We start from the raw sequence: 22,605 nt of genomic DNA on the forward strand, positions 1-22,605 counted from the left end.
TAGGCGTACACCCGGTATAAAGTGTCGACATTAAATTAAAAGACGTAGCCGTTGGTTTTTATACTACGGTTTTACGCAAACGTGGTGTGTCTATAAATCTTTAACCCGGCACGACCCGGGCTACTGAACGCATAAAAGAACATGTAAAACGTTCACAAGATTTGATTATAATTTTCCCAAGTTATAAAAGAGTTTGTGCCTTGTGCATTCAAATCAATTTTAATAAACATTTTCAAATGTGTCAGTTGAATGTATTTACCAGTGTAAACTGATGTATTTTCCCCAAAAAGATTAAGTGCAGGTACCTAAACGAAAATTGGCTGGTATTAGCTCCCTAGCGTCGTGATAAGTCTCGCAAGCTTGATTGCAGTATCTGATGGAACAAATACTTTATGTTTATTTACGATCCACTGTGGATATATTCAACCCCTGTAATACATTTGATATTACAATCAGAGGTTGAAATTTATATATTTATCTTATGCTTCCGCTGTGCATTATATAATTGTGTGGTTTGACTATATTGTTGCCAACATCATCACGGTAATCCCCCACCGGGCCCACCGGTGAGACACGTGGAAATCGGGGTGTGACACTAGTCCATCTGCTTCAGCCCCTAAAGCACCTATTAGGGGTAAGGGAAAGAAGAGAAAGGCTTCTGAGGATCTTCAAGGATTTCCCCTGCTCCGTCAACAGTTTCTTGATTATGTTAATGAAGTAAAGATCATTGCTCTTGCTTGTATATCCTGATTGTAGATCCTGCTTGTTTGAGGATCACCTGGTTCTGAACTTATCTTTTCCCTTTCTGCAGAAACTTGCTGAAATAAAAACCTATCTTGGCCATGTCGAGGATCAGGACCGCCAAATCGCCGACCTCCAACAAATGGGCGTGCTGAAGGATCTCAAGATAGCTGATCTTTAGAAGGAACTCCGGGCTACCAAGGATGAAGCTGCTCAAATGCTGATCAATATGGATTGTGAGAAGCAGGAGATCACCCAGGATGCCAAGGTCTCCGCCGCAATAGCTATGTATAGGATCCAATTGCAGATGGCTGCGGAGGCTCAGGATCCTGCCTTTGACAAGAGCACGTGGGATGTGGAGGGCTGGAAGGCAAGGTTAGCAGAGTTGGAGGATGATGATGAAGCCGAGGAGATCCCAATGCTTGAAGGTGGTGATGCTGGCAAGGATCAGGGGGAAGCAAGTGGAGTTGGTGGTGATGGAGCAGCGAAGGTTTGAGCTGCAGGATTGGGCGATGATGGAAATTTCGAGACTTGGCCGGAGCCCAATTTTTTTTTGTGGTTGTTGATGTTTTGAAACGATTTATGGTCTGTAACTTAAACAATAGTTTTTAGGGTTAAGGATCCTGGATCCTTTGGACAATAGGTAGGATCGCAAATGGTGGAGGGATCCTCTGTTTGGGGGATGAAGCCTTTGTGATCCTGCCGCTCTTACTTTCCTGCACCTGCTATGACCGCATAAACAATGGGCACCCTTTGCCAACCCATGTGGACGGGCCACGTTTTGCTGGTAGAAACGTGGGTTGGCAATTTTGACAACTTTTGAAAGGGCTTTGTTAATAAAATAACTCTAATCTTTCTGGCTTATCTTGTTTTGTTATCCTTTATTTATCCTCTTATTTTCCAATTGTTTTAGAGACATGTTTGTTAGAGTTGAGCAAATCATGTTTAAGAAATTTAGGATATGATCCTAGATCAAATATCCTGTAATCGAAAATTTTCAAGGTAGTCTATTTCAAGGATCATAGGCTTAGTTGTCAAAGTGTAAGGGTTGTTCAGAATAATGAGTATAGTCAAGGATTATACCTGAGAATCCAAGTTAGGATCCTATCCTTTGATCAGGGTAATCGTAAGTGAAATAGGATAACAAGGATTAAGGATCCTTAAAAGTTTAGTCTTCGTAAATCTGAAAAGTAGGACATAACTTGGGACTAAGCCAATATAAAAGATAAGTTAGTAACTGGGGACAAGCCCAAAGGATAACTGGGGATGATCCCAAAGGATCACTGGGGACAAGCCCAAAGGATAACTGGGGACAAGCCCGAAGGATAACTGGGGACAAGCCCAAGGATCGTTTGTAAACTGGAGTATGGCCCTTACTAGCGACTATCCAAACTTTGGTGACATGAAAATGTCAAAACCTTAGCTAACGTGAAAACGTTAGAAACCTTAGGAACGGATGTATGGTACGTCTACCATTATACGTAGGATCCTAGATATAGCCAGTACGATGAGGTTGTCAGCCCCTAAAGTGGGTACTGATCCCAAAGACGTGAACTATACCAGGATCATCGTGCGCTACAGGCGAAAACTGGGGACAAGCCCAAGGATAATTGGGGAGAAGCCCAAGGATCTGAGATGCTTTTGAAGACTATCGATAATATGCTGAGGATACCTGTACTATCAGAACTCAAATTCTCGTGAGAGAAGGATGAAGGATACATGATCCTTATCCTTAGGTAAAAATAAGGAAATGGAAAAGTTTTGAGATAAGGACTTTACCGGAGTAAGGATCACTGATGTCGCCGGGATCCTTCGAGGATACTTCCAATGTAAGGATCATATGCTTGAAGGATCCTGTTCACATGAAATATTTCTTTAAGTGAATAGCATTCCAGGCTCTTGGTAACAAATTTCCTTCCATGGTTAGCAATCTGTATGCCCCCTTTCCTGCTTCGGCTTCAATCAAGTAAGGGCCTTCCCATTTTGGTGCCAATTTTCCATCAACAGGATTGATGGTATTTTGGAACGCTTTTCTCAACACCATATCCCCGACTTGGAACTTCCTTATCCTGACATTTTTGTTGTAGGCACCAGCCATTCTTTGTTGGTAGCTTGCCATCCTTATCCTAGCCAGATCCCTGATTTCCTCAATAGTATCCAAGTCTTGAGCTAGGTTTGCAGCATTCTCTTCAGGATCACGAGTACTTGTTCTGGTAGTTGGAATCACCATTTCTGTTGGGATCACTGCTTCTGCCCCAAATACTAAGGAGAAGGGTGTTTGACCAGTGGCATTCTTGGGAGTTGTCATGTCAGCCCACAGCACATAAGGCAATTCCTCTGCCCATTTCCCCTTCTTGGATCCTAATTTCTTTTTCAGGTTGTTGATGATGATCTTGTTGGATGATTCTGCTTGACCATTGGCTTGTGGATGGACTGGTGTTGACGTTATCATCTTAATTCCCCAACTGTCATAAAAGTTAGTGGTTCTGCTCCCAATAAATTGGGAACCATTATCACATACAATTTCAGAGGGAATGCCAAATCTGGTTATAATGTTTCTCTTAATAAAGGATATAACTTCCTTTACTCTGACTTGGGCAAAAGCTTCAGCTTCTATCCACTTGGAGAAGTAGTCGGTCATGGCAAGCATAAATACTTTTCCACCAGGTGCTTTAGGGAGCTTGCCAACTATATCCATTCCCCATCTCATGAATGGCCAAGAGGATGGTATAGGATGTAGAAATTCAGCTGGCTGATGAAGGATATTGCTGTGTCTTTGACAAGGATCACACTTCTTAGCATATTCTACAGCATCCCTTTTCATAGTTGGCCAGTAGTATCCTGTTCTAAGGATCCTTGAGAACAATGCCCTGCCCCCAGTATGGTTTCCACAATCTCCTTCATGGAAGTCTCTCTACACTTCTTGAATTTCAGGATCCTCGATACATCTTAAATATGGTCCTGCAAGAGATCGCTTATATAATACATTATTTAAGATTGTGAATTGAGATACCTTAATCCTGAAAGCTCTAGGATTTTCTCCCATAGGAATCTCCTCGTGTTGTAAGTATCTCATGATTGGTGAGATCCATGATCCTGAATAAGATTGAGTTTCTTCACTAGGGATCATTGCAGTATCCTCTTCTATTTACATGGCCACCTGATTTTCAATAGCAGGAGCTAGGATATGGATGATGGGGATACTTATATCCTCTGGGATCTTCAAGGATGATCCTAGATTGGCCAATGCATCAGCTTCTGTATTTTCCTCCCTTGGTACCTGTGTTAAACTGAAAGAAACAAAAGAGAGTGCCAATTCTTTGACTATCTCTAAATATTTGGTTAGTTTTTCTCCTTTAACAGCATAGGATCCATTAAAGTGATTAGTGATTAGTAATGAGTCTACGTACACTTTAAGGTATCTAACCCCCATATCCTTAGCAATTTGTAAACCAGCAAATAAGGCTTCATATTCAGCCTCATTGTTGGTTGCTTGGAACTCACAGGCTATGGAGTGGGGTATTATGTCCCCCTATGGCGATTTTAGTAGTATGCCGAGTCCTATGCCTTTGATATTTAAGGATCCATCAGTGTGTAGTATCCAAGGATCCTTGGTTTCATCTAGCTGCTGGACCTCCAATTCTGCTTCCTTTTGTAGATCACTACTGAAATCAGCCACAAAGTCTGCTAGTGCTTGGGATTTAATGGCTGTTCTAGGCTCATATCTTATATCATGGGCACTAAGCTTTACTGCCCACTTAGCCATCCTTCCGAACATCTCTGGTTTCCTGAGGACATTCTTGATTGGAAAATTAGTTCTAACAACAATAGTATGGGTTTCAAAATAATGTCTTAACTTAGTTGATGCCATAATTAATGCAAGAATAAGTTTTTCAAGGTGTGAGTACCCGGATTCGGCATCAAGTAAGCTCTTACTTACATAGTAGATAGGATGTTGTGTACCTTCGTGATCCTTAACAAGGACTGCACTTACAGCGGTTGAGGATACCGCCAGGTATAAGGATAACACATCTCCTTTTCCGGGTTTCATTAATGCTGGTGCTGAGGACATATATTCTTTAAGGGCTTGTAAAGCATTCTCATGCTTTTCAGTCCATTCAAATTTCTTGTTTTTCCTTAGGATATCATAAAATTCTTTACATCTTTCTGAGGATTTTGATATGAACCTGTTTAGAGCTGCTATCCTGCCTGTTAGCCTTTGCACATCCTTAGCATTGGCAGGGGATTTGATATTCACCAATGCTTTAATTTGTTCCGGGCTTGCTTCAATGCCCCTCTGAGTTACCATATATCCTAGAAATTTACCTGCTTTAACACCAAAGTGACATTTCGAAGGATTAAGCTTCATGTTATAATTATCAAGGATATCAAATGCTTCCTCCAAGTCCCTTAGGTGATCCTCAGCTTTCTTTGACTTTACTACCATATCATCTATGTACACTTCCATAGTTTGTCCAATTTGGTCTTTGAACATCATATTCACCAGCCTTTGATATGTTGCACCTGCATTTCTTAGTCCAAAAGGCATGGCAATATAGCAATATAAACCGGTTGGGGTCATAAAAGCCGTATCCTCTTGGTCAGATGGCTCCATCTGAATTTGTTGGAATCCAGATGATGCATCCATAAAGGTTAACAGTTCATGCCCCGCCGTTGCATCCACCATGGAGTCAATGTGGGGTAATGGGAAAGGATCCTTGGGACATGCCTTATTCAGATCAGTGAAATCGACACATACCCTCCACTTTCCGTTTTTCTTTTGGACAACAACCACATTGGCTAACCATTTTGGATATTTTACCTCTCTGATCATACCTGCTCGAAGTAGTCTCTCTACTTCTTCCTGGATAATGGCATTCCTTTCTGGTGCAAACTTCCTCCTTTTTTGATGGATTGGTTTGATCGACCTGTCAATGCCAAGTTTATGAGTGATGATATCTTTAGATATACCTGTCATATCTTCATATTTCCATGCATAGGTAGATTTTCTTCTTTTGAGGAAGGATATTATGTCTTCTTTCAACTTGCCAAGGATCCCTGATCCGATATAGATTTTTGATTCAGGATCACTAGGATCCAAAAGGATTTCATCCACATCCTGTTCCCTTGTCTCCAAGACACTCCTTGGAGGATACTGTAATTGCTATTGCTCCCTTGGCTTCGAGGTTGGTTTCATGGATGAGGTATAACAATCCTTAGCCTCTTGCTGGTCACTGTCGATCTTGATTATCCCCCATGGGCTAGGGAGTTTCACACATTGATGGTAGGTGGATGGGACTGCTTTCATATCATGTATCCAGGGCCTGCCAAGGATAACATTACAACAAGATAAACAGTCAATGACACAAAATTTTTGATAATTATGTAATCCTTCCACGTAGATTGGGAGTTTAATGTCCCCCAAGGTTTTCTTAGTTTCTCCACTGAATCCCACAAGCACGGAGGATCTTGGTGTGATGTCTGATTCCGGGATACCCATCTTCTTTAGAACATCAAGCTGGATAATGTTTACTGAGCTTCCTCCGTCGATAAGGATCCTGCGGACAAAATGGTTAGAGATAAAGAGAGTAATAACTAAACTATCATGATGAGGATCCTGGATGTTAATGCGATCATCCTCATCAAACGTTATCGTTTTTCCTTCCGAGACACTTGATGTTCGAATAGGTCTTTCTCCATTATCCATTTTAGCTTCCTTTGCATGCCTTTTAGCCGCTGAGAAGGATGTACCACAGATGTCTGATCCTCCGAAAATAAAGTTGATCACTTGTGCGTTTGCCGGAGGGGCTGGAGCTTTTTCAGGGATCCTTTCAGGATCCTGAGTCTTTTGCTTTTTCCTTCCCAGCAATTCTTTCAAATGTCCCTTGCTTAGCAGATATCCAATTTCCATTCTTAATGCGATGCATTCTTCGGTTAGATGCCCGAAATCCTCGTGGTATGCACACCACTTTGACTTGTCTTTAGTTCCGGATGGTTTATCATTCTTTCTGGGCCACCTGGCTTTTTCTCCTAGATTCTGCATCGCAAGGATTAGTTCATGATTGTCGACAGAAAAACAATATTCAGAAATCGGAGGATAATCCTCATCATCCTCTTCTTGGTCAACAGCATGCACGTTCTGGTTGTCATTTCTATGGTAGGATTTGAATTTATTGCTCTTGAAGGAGGATCCTTGCTTCTCCTGTTTTGAGGATCCTACTTGTCTCTCCTGGATCCTCTTGTCATCCTCTAGCCGGATGAACCTGAGTGCCCGAGTTCTTACTTCATCTAGGTTCCTGCACGGTGTCATAACAAGATCATCATAGAACAATGAATCCTTAAGCAGTCCCATTTTGAAGGCCTCAACAGCCGTGGCCATATCCAAGTTGGGAATGTCCAAGGATTCTTTACTGAATTTAGTTATATAATCCCTTAACGATTCATTATGACTTTGAGTTACCCTATATAAATCACTAGTTAATCTTTCAAATTTTCTACTACAAGAGAATTGATTATTGAACAAATTAACTAAATTAGCAAATGAAGTGATAGAGTAAGGGGGAAGACTTAGCAGCCATTTAAGAGCTGATCCAGTAAGAGTGGATCCAAATCCTTTACATAGGCATGCTTCCTTTAACTTTTCTGGGATTGGATTGATCTCCATCCTCTCCCTGTATTGTGCTATGTGCTCCTCAGGATCCGTTGTACCATCATACAGCTTCATAGTAGGGATATGGAACCTTTTGGGTACCTCTGCATCACAAATTGATGGTGCAAAACGAGATACCTTATGGCTTCCATCTGCAATCTCCGGGATAGGCTTGACTACCCCTGGAACACTTGAGATCATATACTTCAGCTTCTGCAACTCCCTGGCCATAGCATGATTGATACCTGTATCCTGCACGAATCCATGGTTAGTGGTAAGATAATTATTTAAGGTGTTACCTCCCATCGGGTTCAAGTTAGGAACATTGGGTGTGAATCCATATTGCTGGGATTCTGGGATAATGGATGGACCAGTGGAAGCAAGGGTCTGCATTGGAATAAAATCTCCTTGATGGACATCTAAGCTTCCTGTTTGCAAATTTTTCAAGGATCCTGGTATCTGTAGGGATTCTTGAATCTGGGATGATCCTGGGACGAAGGAGGATCCTTGAACCTGGGATGATCCTGGAACGAAGGAGGATCCTTGAACCTGGGATGATCCTGGAACAAAGGAGGATCCTAAGCTCATGAAGGATCCCAAATGCTGGGCGTAAGATCCCGCCGGTTGGAAATATGATCCTGATGCCTGAGTCATTGTTGCTGGGCCGAAATGCACTCCTCTTGATCCACCCATATATTGGATGTCTGGGACCTCTGATGGCTGAGAAGTAATCATTGGAGTATCAAAATTCAAAGATTTGGGCATTAGTGGGGAATGATCCTCTGCCGTTTTCTTTTGCCTTTTGAGATCTCCGATTTCTCTGAGGATCCTGTCATTAGTTTCATCCTGCTGCTGCATACGATCCCTCATCTGCAAAATCAAAGTAAATATATCACTAGTACTGGGAACAGAAGAAGTTAGAGCAGAAGATGATGGTTTAGAGGAGATAGAAGTTGGTCTCTTCTCAGCATTTTTCTGAGATACAGCTGGTGGTGGAGGCAAAGGTGGAATGCCAGTAGATGAATTGACTGCCGACATCGCTGTGGATGTATTCTTCAATGATGAAGCCATGTAACTCTTTGAAATGATTTCGAACAGAAAGTTTTCTTATGAATGAAGCACCAATTGCCCCACGGTGGGCGCCAAACTGTTTTGGTCAAAAATCACACAAGGATAATGCAACCAAACTCTAAGTAAACGGGGAATGATGCTTAGTTTGTTGAAAAAGTAAAGGATCACTTTGGTAAGAAATATGTAAGTGACACAAGGATGTATACGAGGAAAAAGCCCTTGATCAATGTATGATCTCCGGCATAAAAAACCTCGGGTGATGGCAACTACTGATCACCAAACTTCAATATAACAAAAAATGGTTACAACTTCGGATGATAATGAGCTGAGTACAAGGATCACTATAGTATCGAGTGTCTAAGCGTGTGAGAAATGTGTTGTGTGTCTTCCGAATGGGGAAGAGTGTTATATATACAAGTGTGAGTGACCTATTTTAGGTAAATAGACTAACAATCAGCTCATTACCCCTTTAGAAACAAAAGTAAATCTAGCCTATATTATCGCCCTTAAATCATGCCGAGTTTCCATATCCTTTACAACGTTCATCTCTGATTAAGCATATGCCAAAGTTGTAAAGACGCGTCCCTTGTTTGCGATGCTAAGAGCGGATCCTGCTAGACATTCCTGCAAGATAACATTAAATTCAATGAAAACAACTGTTAGCATGAGGATCCCTATGATGGTCCGTGATCCTGATCCTGGAACTCTGCTGAGGATCACTATCTGCCAAAGAAACAAGGATCACTGGTTAGGATCACATGTAAGGATCATGTGTTATAAAAATCCAGCCCTAACAGGTATGATTAGAGAGGTTAAGTATCCAAAGTGGTTAGCCAATGTGGTTGTTGTTCAAAAGAAAAATGAAAAGTGGAGGGTATGTGTCAATTTCACTGATTTAAACAAGGCATGTCCCAAGGATCCTTTCCCAGTACCCCACATTGACTCCATGGTGGATGCTACCGCAGGTCATGAGTTGTTGACTTTCATGGATACTTCATCTGGATTTCAGCAAATTCAGATAGAACCATCTGATCAAGAGGATACAGCCTTTATGACCGCTACTAGTATCTATTGTTATATTGTTATGCCATTTGGACTAAGAAATGCAGGTGCTACCTACCAAAGGCTAGTTAATAGATGTTTAAAGAACAAATTGGACACACAATGGAAGTCTATATTGATGACATGGTGGTTAAGTCCAAGAAAGCTGAGGATCACATTAGAGATTTGGAGGAAGCATTTGATATCCTTGATAGATACAATATGAAATTGAATCCTTTCAAGTGCCACTTTGGTGTAAAGGCTGGCAAGTTTCTAGGCTACATGGTAACAAAAAGAGGCATAGAGGAAAGTCCAGAGCAAATCAAGGCGATTGTGAATATTAAGTCTTCTGCCAATGCCAAGGATGTGCAAAGATTGACAGGAAGGATTGCAGCCTTGAACAGGTTTATCTCAAAGTCATCAGAGAAATGCAAGGAATTCTATGACATTCTGAGAAAGAACAAGAAATTTGAGTGGACTGAAAAGCATGAGAATGCACTCAAAGCCCTTAAGGATTACCTATCCTCAGCTCCATCATTAATGAAACCAGAAAAAGGGGGATATATTATCCTTATATTTGGCAGTCTTTTCTAAGGCAGTAGTGCAGTCATTGTTAAGGATCATGAAGGTACACAACATCCTGTATATTATGTAAGTAAAAGTTTGCTTGGTGCTGAATCCAGGTATTCTCATTTAGAAAAACTTATCCTTGCTTTGATTATGACATCTACTAAATTAAGCCATTATTTTGAAACTCATGCTATTATTGTTAAAACTAACTTTCCAATTAAGAATGTTCTCAGGAAACCTGAAATGTCAGGTGTTTTGGTCAAAAATCACACAAGGATAATGCAACCAAATATTTATGTGTGAAGTGTAATGCTTGAATCAATGAACAATATTAAGGATCACTCAGAAATACAATGAACAAGTGACACAGAGATTTATACGAGGAAAAAGCCCTTGATCAAGAGTTGATCTCCGGCATAAAAAACCTCGGGTGATGGAAACTACCGATCACCAACTCAAATAAAATAAAATGTGTGTTACAACTTCGGATGATAGCGAGCTAGTTACAAGGATCACTAGAGTGAAATGTGTAACAATGATGTGTAATCGCCGAGCAAAGTGTTGTAAACTGATGAGAGCAGTATGAGTGTGTGTGTTTTAGCCAAAAATAGCCAAGTGTTCTAATCTAGCTCGCTATCCCCTTTTAAATTTAGTAAATATCTAAATAACTAACTATCCGCAATTCATGCCCTCTCCCCACGATCTCCATAACATTCACCATGGTCAAGCACGTGTGGAATAAAAGAGAATATGCTCCAGGAATATCGCCATGACTAAGTCCAAGCACGTACTCCTGCAAAACAATCCCATATTCAAAGCAGACAATCGTTAGTGTAAGGATCACTATAATGATCCTGGATCCTGATCCTATAATACTCTCTGAGGATCACCAATTCAGACAGAATTAAGGATCCCTAAACCCGATAGCAATTGAGGATCACTGATCACAGGAAAATCTTCCCCTAACAATTGCCCCCAAAATACAGGGAGTAAATGTGAAAATAACGAGTTGTATTTTCTGTTCTTATCCGCAACAAATCAATCGGATAACTAGCTGTTATAAGCGGACTAGCCGTTACCATCCTGACGTCACAAAGGTGACTACCCTGCAAGATCATTATTATAAATTGAAGTTAGGGATAGAGATCAATTTGCATTTAAATTCGAGAAAGACTCCCTTTAAATCCTCATTCGAAGATCAAGCAGGTATCTCTCTTCCTCTTCTCCCTTTACGTTTTCTTTTCCTGTTCATATTCTTCTCTACCATCATGACTAAAATGATGCTAAGATCCTCCCCGGCTAAGGATCACACAAAAGACAGTCCGCTTAAAAGCCAGGGGATCATCGAAGATTCCATGAAAGAACGATGCTGATTCACTGACGCACAAATAGACAGAGTTCTGTTAGGTCTGGATTTTTATAATACATGATCCTTACATGTGATCCTAACCAGTGATCCTTGTTTCTTTGGCAGATAGTGATCCTCAGCAGAGTTCCAGGATCAGGATCACGGACTATCATAGGATCCTCATGATAACAGTTGCTTTCATTGAACTTAATGTCATTTTGCAGGAATGTCTAGCAGGATCCGCTCTTAGCATCACAATCAAGGGACGCGTCTTTACAACTTTGGCATATGCTTAATCAGAGATGAACGTTGTGAAGGATATGGAAACTTGGCATGATTTAAGGGCGATAATTTAGGCTAGATTTACTTTTATTTCTAAAGGGGTAATGAGCTGATTATTAGTCTTTCTACCTAAAATAGGCCACTCACACTTGTATATATAACACTCTTCCCCATTCGGAAGACACACAAGACAATTCTCACACGCTTAGACACTCGAAACTATAGTGATCCTTGTACTCAGCTCATTATCATCCGAAGTTGTAACCATTTTTCTTATATTGAAGTTTGGTGATCGGTAGTTGCCATCACCCGAGGTTTTTTATGCCGGAGATCATACATTGATCAAGGGCTTTTTCCTCGTATAAATCCTTGTGTCACTTGCATATTTCTTACTAAAGTGATCCTTTACTTTTTCAACAAACCAAGCATCATTCCCCGTTTACTTAGAGTTTGGTTGCATTATCCTTGTGTGATTTTTGACCAAAACAGTTTGGCGCCCACCGTGGGGCAATTGGTGCTTCATTCATAAGAAAACTTTCTGTTCGAAATCATTTCAAAGAGTTACATGGCTTCATCATTGAAGAATACATCCACAGCGATGTCGGCAGTCAATTCATCTACTGGCATTCCACCTTTGCCTCCACCACCAGCTGGATCTCAGAAAAATGCTGAGAAGAGACCAACTTCTATCTCCTCTAAACCATCATCTTCTGCTCTAACTTCTTCTGTTCCCAGTACTAGTGATATATTTACTTTGATTTTGCAGATGAGGGATCGTATGCAGCAGCAGGATGAAACTAATGACAGGATCCTTAGAGAAATCGGAGATCTCAAAAGGCAAAAGAAAACGGCAGAGGATCATTCCCCACTAATGCCCAAATCTTTGAATTTTGATACTCCAATGATTACTTCTCAGCCATCAGAGGTCCCAGACATTCAATATATGGGTGGATCAAGAGGAGTGCATTTCAGCCCAGCAACAATGACTCAGGCATCAGGATCATATTTCCAACCGGCGGGATCCTACGCCCAGCATTTGGGATCCTTCATGAGCTTAGGATCCTCCTTTGTCCCAGGATCATCCCAGGTTCAAGGATCCTCCTTCGTTCCGGGAACATCCCAGGTTCAAGGATCCTCCTTTGTTCCAGGATCATCCCAGGTTCAAGGATCCTCCTTCATCCCAGGATCATCCCAGATTCAAGAATCCCTACAGATAGCAGGATCCTTGAAGAATTTGCAAACAGGAAGCCTAGATGTCCATCAAGGAGATTTATTCCAATGCAGACCATTGCTTCCACTGGTCCATCCATTATCCCAGAATCCCAGCAATATGGATTCACACCCAATGTTCCTAACTTGAACCCGATGGGAGGTAATGTAACATCCCGAAATTTAAGGACTATATATTAGAATTATAAAATACATAATAAACAAGAAATAAGCTAACTAGGATAAATAACCTAGTTAGTTAAAAATCTTGTAGTAACATTTGAATAAGTTAAAAGGGCCAAAAATATAAACTAGATAAGAGTGGAGGGACTAAAGTTGTTAAATATGAAACTCTAATTACTAATAGTAAGAAATCAAACCAAACACCTCCAAATTTGAGGGTCTGGTCGATCAACAACAGAGAGGGGCGACACCCACACCTCCAAATCCTAACATCAACAAAAACTCTAAATTGAAGGCTCAAATCACGTTGTAATCAAAATCTGAACATAGAATTGTGATCTCCTCGTCAAGAAGGTCATAAGGTATGTCAAATTAGGTTATTTTGATACAAATCAAATTCTTACATGAGATTGAAATCGAAGGTTGAGCTTGATTATGTGTTGTAAAACATGAAATTGGAAGTAATGTGAAGTCTAGGGACAAACCCTAGATGTTTCTTGTTAAAAATCTTGCATGTTAGTTGTAGAAATCAAAATCACTATAGTGGGTGATTAGTAAGTTGGTAGAACTTGATAAACATTAGGATTAAGACTCTTGTTCTAGTGAAAATTGAAATTTGTGAGATAATCTCTGAAATTGTTGATATTAAAATATGTGTATAATGTTTAATTGAAGTTAATTTGAGTGGTAAATTCAAGTTATGAACTTGGTTTAGATCATGTAAAAATCTGACCCGCAAGGTGTTTGATAAAACGCCTAAATGAGGATTTAAAATGTTAAAGATTGTTAAAAACGCAGATTTACATATGTAATGAATGAATGCGTTAAAGTTTATGAAAAAGAGCTCTAATCTTTAATGAATTGGACTCTTTTAGGCAAGGAATCCGGGACATCGAGTGGACACGCCGGAGGTGATATCCGCGGAAAAGGTGTGCTTTGAAGGTACGCGACTTTAGTCTCGTCAAATTAAGTTTATTTACTTTGGTTTGAAATGTAATTGACGTTGTAGAATAAAGGATGCGTTTGGTGTGTCGCTAAGTGCCGAAGTGCACTCGACTATCAAACGGGTCAAAACAAGAACTCGGTATTTAGTTGGATTAGCCATTGAAGTGATGGTTTTCACTAAATGGCAAAACGGGTCAAAATGATGTTTTAAAAATAGTCACGGAAGTAGCGACTTGAAAGTCTCATATCTAGATAAATGATAAATTGCACCATGCTAATGATTTGGTGATAGTGAAACTAAGTATAAGAACCCGGGATATGGGTCGAACAATGATGTTAAAGGAAAAAGGGATTGTTGAAACGGAATGCTTGAATTCCGAACAATCAAGTAATAGTTTTAGAGGAAATGCAAAGCCAAGGAATTGGCATGAAAACACCAAGTATGTGAGCCCGGGTAGTTGGGTAAATATGTTGAAAAGGTTTTAAGAATGACAAGAGATGTTATGCACTCATACTATTGGGTCGAATAACGGAAATAAGGAAATTTGGGAACCAAATTGTGGGTATCTCGGTTTCCGAAATGTAAAAATTTACATGATCAAGTCCGAGGTTTTATTACGGACTCATAGTAAGAAGAATCGGTTAAATCGGATAAGCGAATAAAAAGTTACGAACTTGTAAAGTTGAAAAATAGCAATAGAGTAAATGTGCAGAGCCCACCGTAAATTACGGTTCCACCGTAATTTACGGTGGAGCTCAAACTGTTACGATGAGAACCTCCTGAGTTACGGTAGAACCATAATCATTCCAGGTCCACCGTAACTTACGGTGACACCGTAATTTACGGTGGAACCCAGGAAAAACTTGTATTTTTAGGGCCACTCGTGTTGTCAAACTTGTTTATACATTATATACTAAGTCGAAACTAACGGTTTTTAGTGTTTGACCCTAGGTACAAATAAATCTCTCTCGGATGATGATCAAGCACCTTGTCAAGAACCGAACACGCAAACTGAAGCTTCCGCATGAATATAATTTTGTCTAAACTTTAAACATGTCATAAATACTTTTGGTTGATGGTGTTTTGAATCCTTTAGCTAGTTGTTAGTTGATTAGTAAGGATGGCTCTTAAATGAATTTTGTACCATCTTAAACATGTTTGGGAAATTACACTAGTATGTATGGTTTAAAACGGTAAATCCTTTTGTAAACTCTGATTTTATAAAGTATCATGAAACATTTCGATATATTATGTTAATTTATTAAGGGTGTTACAAGTTGGTAATCAGAGCTTAAGGTTGTCAACAAAAGTGTTCGGTTCAAGCTTGATCGATCGTCCGGTAAGAATTAACTTATTATGTTAACAAATTATGTCTTATATATGAATGGGAAGAAAATTAAAGTGCATGGGAAAAGTGTGTTAACACACTTAAACCCGGGAGGTGCACTAAATTTAAACAGTTAAAGCAAGTTGAGAACTTGACTAAACCAAATTAAAAGAAGCAATGTTATAAACGAAATGTTTAACGTTTAAATGTAAACATTTCAGTTTCAAAGATGACGGATAAAGGAAATGACGAAGCGGTGCCAAGAGTCACCGAACAAATGAGAGAAGTAATTGCCGAAGAGGTAGGAAAAGCAATCGAGAATAGTTTGTCGGGTTTTATCGATAAAATCCAAACCACGGTGTTATCAGTGGTGGATGAAAGGATAAAGAAATTGGAGGATAGTGCAAGTTCAGCCAAGGAGAAATTAGTAGAGCGTAAGGGTTGCTCGTACAAAGAATTTATGGCATGCAAACCACCACTCTACAACGGAGAAGTGGATCCGATAGTGTGTCAAAGGTGGTTAAGTGATATAGAAGGGGTATTTGAGAGAACCCACTGTGACGCAAATGACTTCGTGGCGTATGGCACGGGTCAACTGAGAGGACAAGCAAAAGACTGGTGGGATAATAAGACAAAGGAAATCGGTATTGAAGAAGCGAAAGCGATGACATGGGATGAGTTTAAGGTACCCTTCCTTAAACATCACAGTCCCAAGGCGGTTATTAATCGAATCAAAGAGGAATTTATCCAGCTTAGGCAGAAGGGCGAGTCCATTGATAAAATCACGGGAACTTTTCTTGACAAATTAAGGTTCTGTGATGAATTGGTGACGACCGAAGAGCAGAAGGTGTATTATTATTATAATATGCTAAGCGCGGAATATCGGGAGTTCATGACTCCCTCAAAATACGAAACCCTCACCGAGATCATCAACGCCGCTCGGGAAAGAGAGATAGAGTTGAAAAAACAAATAGAGAGGGGTGAAAGAAGGACGCAAGTGGTTAATCCAAGTCCCACGAAAAAGGCACGCGTGAGTGACTCGTCAAAGAAGCAAGAAGGAAAGAATAGCACGCCAAGCTGTAAAGTGTGTGGGAAAGGGCACAAGGGTGAGTGCCGGTTTAAGGACAAGCCGTGTCCTATATGCGGGAAGACAGGGCACACGGCTGTATTGTGCCCGGGGAAAGTTTCGGTATGCTACAAATGCTATCAGCCGGGTCACAAGAAATCCGAGTGTCCGGAATTGTCCGGAAAGAAGGAAGACAAGGGTGCGCACACTGAAGCACCAAAAGCAAAAGCTAGATCTTTCCAGCTAACGGCAGTGGAGGCGAAAACGGAACCCGATGTGGTCTCAGGTATATTTGCCATAAACTCAATTCCTGCTCATGTGCTATTTGACACGGGTGCGAATAGGTCCTTTATTTCACATGGACTTATTCGACATCCTTCCTTTGTACTAACAAAATTACCTATGCCTTTAGAGGTAGAAATAGGTGACAACAAAAGTTTCCTTGTATGTGATATATGTCGAGATTGTAAGATAAGCATAGATGATGAGGAATACCCGATAGATTTAATTCCTATGTCCATGGGAGAGTTCCAAGTAGTGGTCGGAATGGACTGGCTATCCCGACATAATGCGAAAGTCATGTGTTTCCGCAAGGAGATAAAACTAAAATCTCCAAGTGGAAAGTCGATTGTCATACGTGGTGAGAAGGAAGGAAAACCGGTTATGTGCTCGATGATAAAAGCTTACAAGCTCATGAAGCACGGATGTAGAGCATTCATGATATACGTGAATGAACCAAACAAAGGATCGTTAAGGATTGAAGACGTGCCTGTAGTGCGCGAATACGCCGATGTGTTCCCGGAAGACCTACCGGGAGTACCGCCGGAACGGGAGATAGAGTTCGGGATCGAATTGATTCCGGGCGCGAAACCCGTGGCCAAGGCACCGTATCGGCTCGCACCCTCCGAATTGCAAGAGTTAATGTCTCAAATTCAAGATCTCCTCGACAAAGGCTTTATTCGCCCGAGTGTGTCACCGTGGGGCGCGCCGGTGTTATTCGTTAAGAAAAAGGATGGGAGTATGCGTATGTGCATCGATTACCGCGAGTTGAACAAACTCACGGTGAAGAATCGATATCCACTTCCAAGGATTGACGATTTATTCGATCAATTACAAGGTGCTAGATGGTTCTCCAAAATCGACCTTAGATCGGGGTACCACCAGTTGAGAGTCAAGGAGGAAGATATACCGAAGACGGCATTCCGTACACGATATGGACATTACGAATTCCTGGTGATGTCCTTTGGGTTAACAAATGCGCCCGCGGCCTTCATGGACCTCATGAACCGGGTCTGCAAGTCCATGTTAGATAAATCGGTAATAGTTTTTATTGACGACATTTTAATATACTCAAAGGACGAAGCGGAACACGCAAGACATTTGTACGAAGTCTTGGAGACGCTCAGAAGGGAAAAGTTGTATGCAAAATTTTCAAAATGCGCCTTCTGGTTGCGAGAGGTGCAATTTCTTGGGCACGTCATCAACGCAAACGGGGTATTAGTAGACCCGTCGAAAATAGAAGCCGTGGCGAAATGGAATCCACCGAGAAATCCTTCGGAAATCAGAAGCTTTTTGGGGCTTGCGGGTTATTATCGAAGGTTCATACAAGACTTCTCCAAAATTGCCATGCCACTGACCAAACTAACCCGCAAGGAGGAGAAATTTATTTGGGGTGAGGACCAAGAAAAGGCGTTTCAAACGCTTAAGGAAAAATTGACACAAGCACCGGTATTGTCATTACCGGATGGAACGGATGACATGATAGTTTACTCGGATGCCTCGCATTCTGGGCTTGGTTGCGTTCTGATGCAACGAGGCAAGGTTATAGCCTATGCCTCAAGGCAGCTGAAAACTCACGAAAAGAGATATCCTACTCATGACCTCGAGTTAGCGGCGGTGGTGTTCGCCTTGAAAATATGGAGGCATTATCTGTACGGGGTAAGGTTCACTATTTTTACCGACCACAAAAGCCTAAAGTATTTCTTCGATCAGAAGGAATTAAATATGAGGCAAAGGCGGTGGTTGGAGACGGTAAAAGATTTTGATTGTGATATACATTACCATCCCGGGAAGGCTAATGTAGTAGCGGATGCGTTAAGCCGAAAGACAGATTATGCGCCTATTCGAGTCCGATCGATGCAACTAATTGTGACATCGGGATTGCTCGACCAAATTCGAAAATCCCAAGATGAAGCAATGAAAGAAGAGAATGTGAAAAAGGAAAGAATAGTAGGGCAGTTAAAAGATTTGGAGGACGGCAACCAAGGATTAAAAACTCGATTTGGGAGGATTTGGGTTCCCAATACATGTGGAGCCAAAGCACTTTTACTTGACGAAGCCCATAAATCTCGATATTCGATACATCCGGGGGCGACCAAGATGTATAATGATTTAAAACAAAATTATTGGTGGCCCGGAATGAAAAGAGATATCGTGAAGTACGTGGAGAAGTGCTTGACTTGTTTACAAGTCAAAGCAGAGCATCAAAAACCATACGGTAAGCTGCAACCATTAGACATTCCAGTTTGGAAGTGGGAACAAATTACGATGGACCTACTGACTAAACTTCCAAAAACCAGCCGTGGTTTTGACGCCATATGGGTAGTTGTGGATCGATTGACAAAAAGTGCACATTTCATTCCGATCCGGGAGACTTATACATCAGAAAAGATGTCCGAAGTGTACACCAATGAGATTGTGACGCGTCACGGAGTACCGATATCCATAGTGTCTGATAGAGATACCCGGTTTACGTCTGATTTCTGGCGTGGTTTCCAAGAGCAAATGGGAACCAAGCTGTTTATTAGCACTGCTTACCATCCCCAAACGGATGGGCAAAGTGAGAGAACAATCCAAACGTTGGAAGATATGTTACGCGCTTGCATTATCGACTTTGGGGGCAGTTGGGATGTCCATTTACCCTTAGTCGAATTCTCATATAACAACAGTTATCACGCGAGTATTAAAATGGCTCCATACGAGATGTTATATGGTAGAAAGTGCCGAACCCCGGTTTGTTGGGGAGAAGTTGGTCCACGGGGGTTAGCTCAGACTGATATAATCCGAGCTACAAATTGTAAGATCGACTTGATCCGCACACACTTAAAAGCAGCTCAAGATCGACAAAAATCGTATGCGGATAAACGAACGAGGCCAATAGAATTTCAAGTGGGTGATAAGGTAATGTTGAAAGTATCACCGTGGAAAGGGATAATTCGATTTAGAAAAAGAGGAAAGTTGAGCCCAAGATTTATCGGGCCATTCGAAATTGTGGAACGGGTTGGAAAGGTAGCATACCGCCTTGAGCTACCTGAGGAGTTGAGCGGGGTACACAGCACGTTCCATGTGTCACATCTCCGTAAATGTTTAGCGGACGAAACTGCTCGTGTCCACTACAACGATATTGAAGTGGATAACAGCCTTAACTACGCGGTAAGGCCAATTGCAATCCTAGATCGTAAAGTGAAAAGTTTGAGAAACAAAAGGATCAACCAAGTAAAGGTTAAATGGGAACACCGGAAGGGTGCGGATACTACGTGGGAGTCCGAAGAAGAAATGCAACGGCTCTACCCTACGCTATTCGGTACGTAATTCGGTTTCGGGGACGAAACCCTCTTTAAGGGGGGTGGACTTGTAACATCCCGAAATTTAAGGACTATATATTAGAATTATAAAATACATAATAAACAAGAAATAAGCTAACTAGGATAAATAACCTAGTTAGTTAAAAATCTTGTAGTAACATTTGAATAAGTTAAAAGGGCCAAAAATATAAACTAGATAAGAGTGGAGGGACTAAAGTTGTTAAATATGAAACTCTAATTACTAATAGTAAGAAATCAAACCAAACACCTCCAAATTTGAGGGTCTGGTCGATCAACAACAGAGAGGGGCGACACCCACACCTCCAAACCCTAACATCAACAAAAACTCTAAATTGAAGGCTCAAATCACGTTGTAATCAAAATCTGAACATAGAATTGTGATCTCCTCGTCAAGAAGGTCATAAGGTATGTCAAATTAGGTTATTTTGATACAAATCAAATTCTTACATGAGATTGAAATCGAAGGTTGAGCTTGATTATGTGTTGTAAAACATGAAATTGGAAGTAATGTGAAGTCTAGGGACAAACCCTAGATGTTTCTTGTTAAAAATCTTGCATGTTAGTTGTAGAAATCAAAATCACTATAGTGGGTGATTAGTAAGTTGGTAGAACTTGATAAACATTAGGATTAAGACTCTTGTTCTAGTGAAAATTGAAATTTGTGAGATAATCTCTGAAATTGTTGATATTAAAATATGTGTATAATGTTTAATTGAAGTTAATTTGAGTGGTAAATTCAAGTTATGAACTTGGTTTAGATCATGTAAAAATCTGACCCGCAAGGTGTTTGATAAAACGCCTAAATGAGGATTTAAAATGTTAAAGATTGTTAAAAACGCAGATTTACATATGTAATGAATGAATGCGTTAAAGTTTATGAAAAAGAGCTCTAATCTTTAATGAATTGGACTCTTTTAGGCAAGGAATCCGGGACATCGAGTGGACACGCCGGAGGTGATATCCGCGGAAAAGGTGTGCTTTGAAGGTACGCGACTTTAGTCTCGTCAAATTAAGTTTATTTACTTTGGTTTGAAATGTAATTGACGTTGTAGAATAAAGGATGCGTTTGGTGTGTCGCTAAGTGCCGAAGTGCACTCGACTATCAAACGGGTCAAAACAAGAACTCGGTATTTAGTTGGATTAGCCATTGAAGTGATGGTTTTCACTAAATGGCAAAACGGGTCAAAATGATGTTTTAAAAATAGTCACGGAAGTAGCGACTTGAAAGTCTCATATCTAGATAAATGATAAATTGCACCATGCTAATGATTTGGTGATAGTGAAACTAAGTATAAGAACCCGGGATATGGGTCGAACAATGATGTTAAAGGAAAAAGGGATTGTTGAAACGGAATGCTTGAATTCCGAACAATCAAGTAATAGTTTTAGAGGAAATGCAAAGCCAAGGAATTGGCATGAAAACACCAAGTATGTGAGCCCGGGTAGTTGGGTAAATATGTTGAAAAGGTTTTAAGAATGACAAGAGATGTTATGCACTCATACTATTGGGTCGAATAACGGAAATAAGGAAATTTGGGAACCAAATTGTGGGTATCTCGGTTTCCGAAATGTAAAAATTTACATGATCAAGTCCGAGGTTTTATTACGGACTCATAGTAAGAAGAATCGGTTAAATCGGATAAGCGAATAAAAAGTTACGAACTTGTAAAGTTGAAAAATAGCAATAGAGTAAATGTGCAGAGCCCACCGTAAATTACGGTTCCACCGTAATTTACGGTGGAGCTCAAACTGTTACGATGAGAACCTCCTGAGTTACGGTAGAACCATAATCATTCCAGGTCCACCGTAACTTACGGTGACACCGTAATTTACGGTGGAACCCAGGAAAAACTTGTATTTTTAGGGCCACTCGTGTTGTCAAACTTGTTTATACATTATATACTAAGTCGAAACTAACGGTTTTTAGTGTTTGACCCTAGGTACAAATAAATCTCTCTCGGATGATGATCAAGCACCTTGTCAAGAACCGAACACGCAAACTGAAGCTTCCGCATGAATATAATTTTGTCTAAACTTTAAACATGTCATAAATACTTTTGGTTGATGGTGTTTTGAATCCTTTAGCTAGTTGTTAGTTGATTAGTAAGGATGGCTCTTAAATGAATTTTGTACCATCTTAAACATGTTTGGGAAATTACACTAGTATGTATGGTTTAAAACGGTAAATCCTTTTGTAAACTCTGATTTTATAAAGTATCATGAAACATTTCGATATATTATGTTAATTTATTAAGGGTGTTACAGGTAACACCTTAAATAATTATCTTACCACTAACCATGGATTCGTGCAGGATACAGGTATCAATCATGCTATGGCCAGGGAGTTACAGAAGCTGAAGGATATGATCTCAAGTGTTCCAGGGGTAGTCAAGCCTATCCCGGAGATTGCAGATGGAAGCCATAAGGTATCTCGTTTTGCACCACCAATTTGTGATGCAGAGGTACCCAAAAGGTTCCATATCCCTACTATGAAGCTGTATGATGATACAACGGATCCTGAGGAGCACATAGCACAATACAGGGAGAGGATGGAGATCAATCCAATC

General features: G+C 40.5%; 1 long non-coding RNA gene across 3 annotated transcripts; it reads left to right on the forward strand.

Moving 5' to 3' along the window:
* Positions 1-13,369: 13,369 nt before the first annotated feature.
* On the forward strand, positions 13,370-22,237 carry LOC118489269. 3 transcript variants are annotated; one of them, XR_004886958.1, is made up of 4 exons: positions 13,370-13,456; positions 13,970-14,036; positions 20,957-21,023; positions 21,979-22,237. It is a non-coding gene; the product is annotated as an uncharacterized LOC118489269 (long non-coding RNA). The 3 variants fall into 3 exon arrangements; XR_004886960.1 differs by lacking the exons at positions 20,957-21,023; positions 21,979-22,237 and adding an exon at positions 14,992-15,250; XR_004886959.1 differs by lacking the exons at positions 13,370-13,456; positions 13,970-14,036 and adding an exon at positions 20,357-20,443.
* The last annotated feature ends 368 nt before the right edge of the window (positions 22,238-22,605 follow it).

The sequence above is a fragment of the Helianthus annuus genome, chromosome 17 (genome assembly GCF_002127325.2).
Source record: "Helianthus annuus cultivar XRQ/B chromosome 17, HanXRQr2.0-SUNRISE, whole genome shotgun sequence".
Classification (NCBI taxonomy): domain Eukaryota; kingdom Viridiplantae; phylum Streptophyta; class Magnoliopsida; order Asterales; family Asteraceae; genus Helianthus; species Helianthus annuus.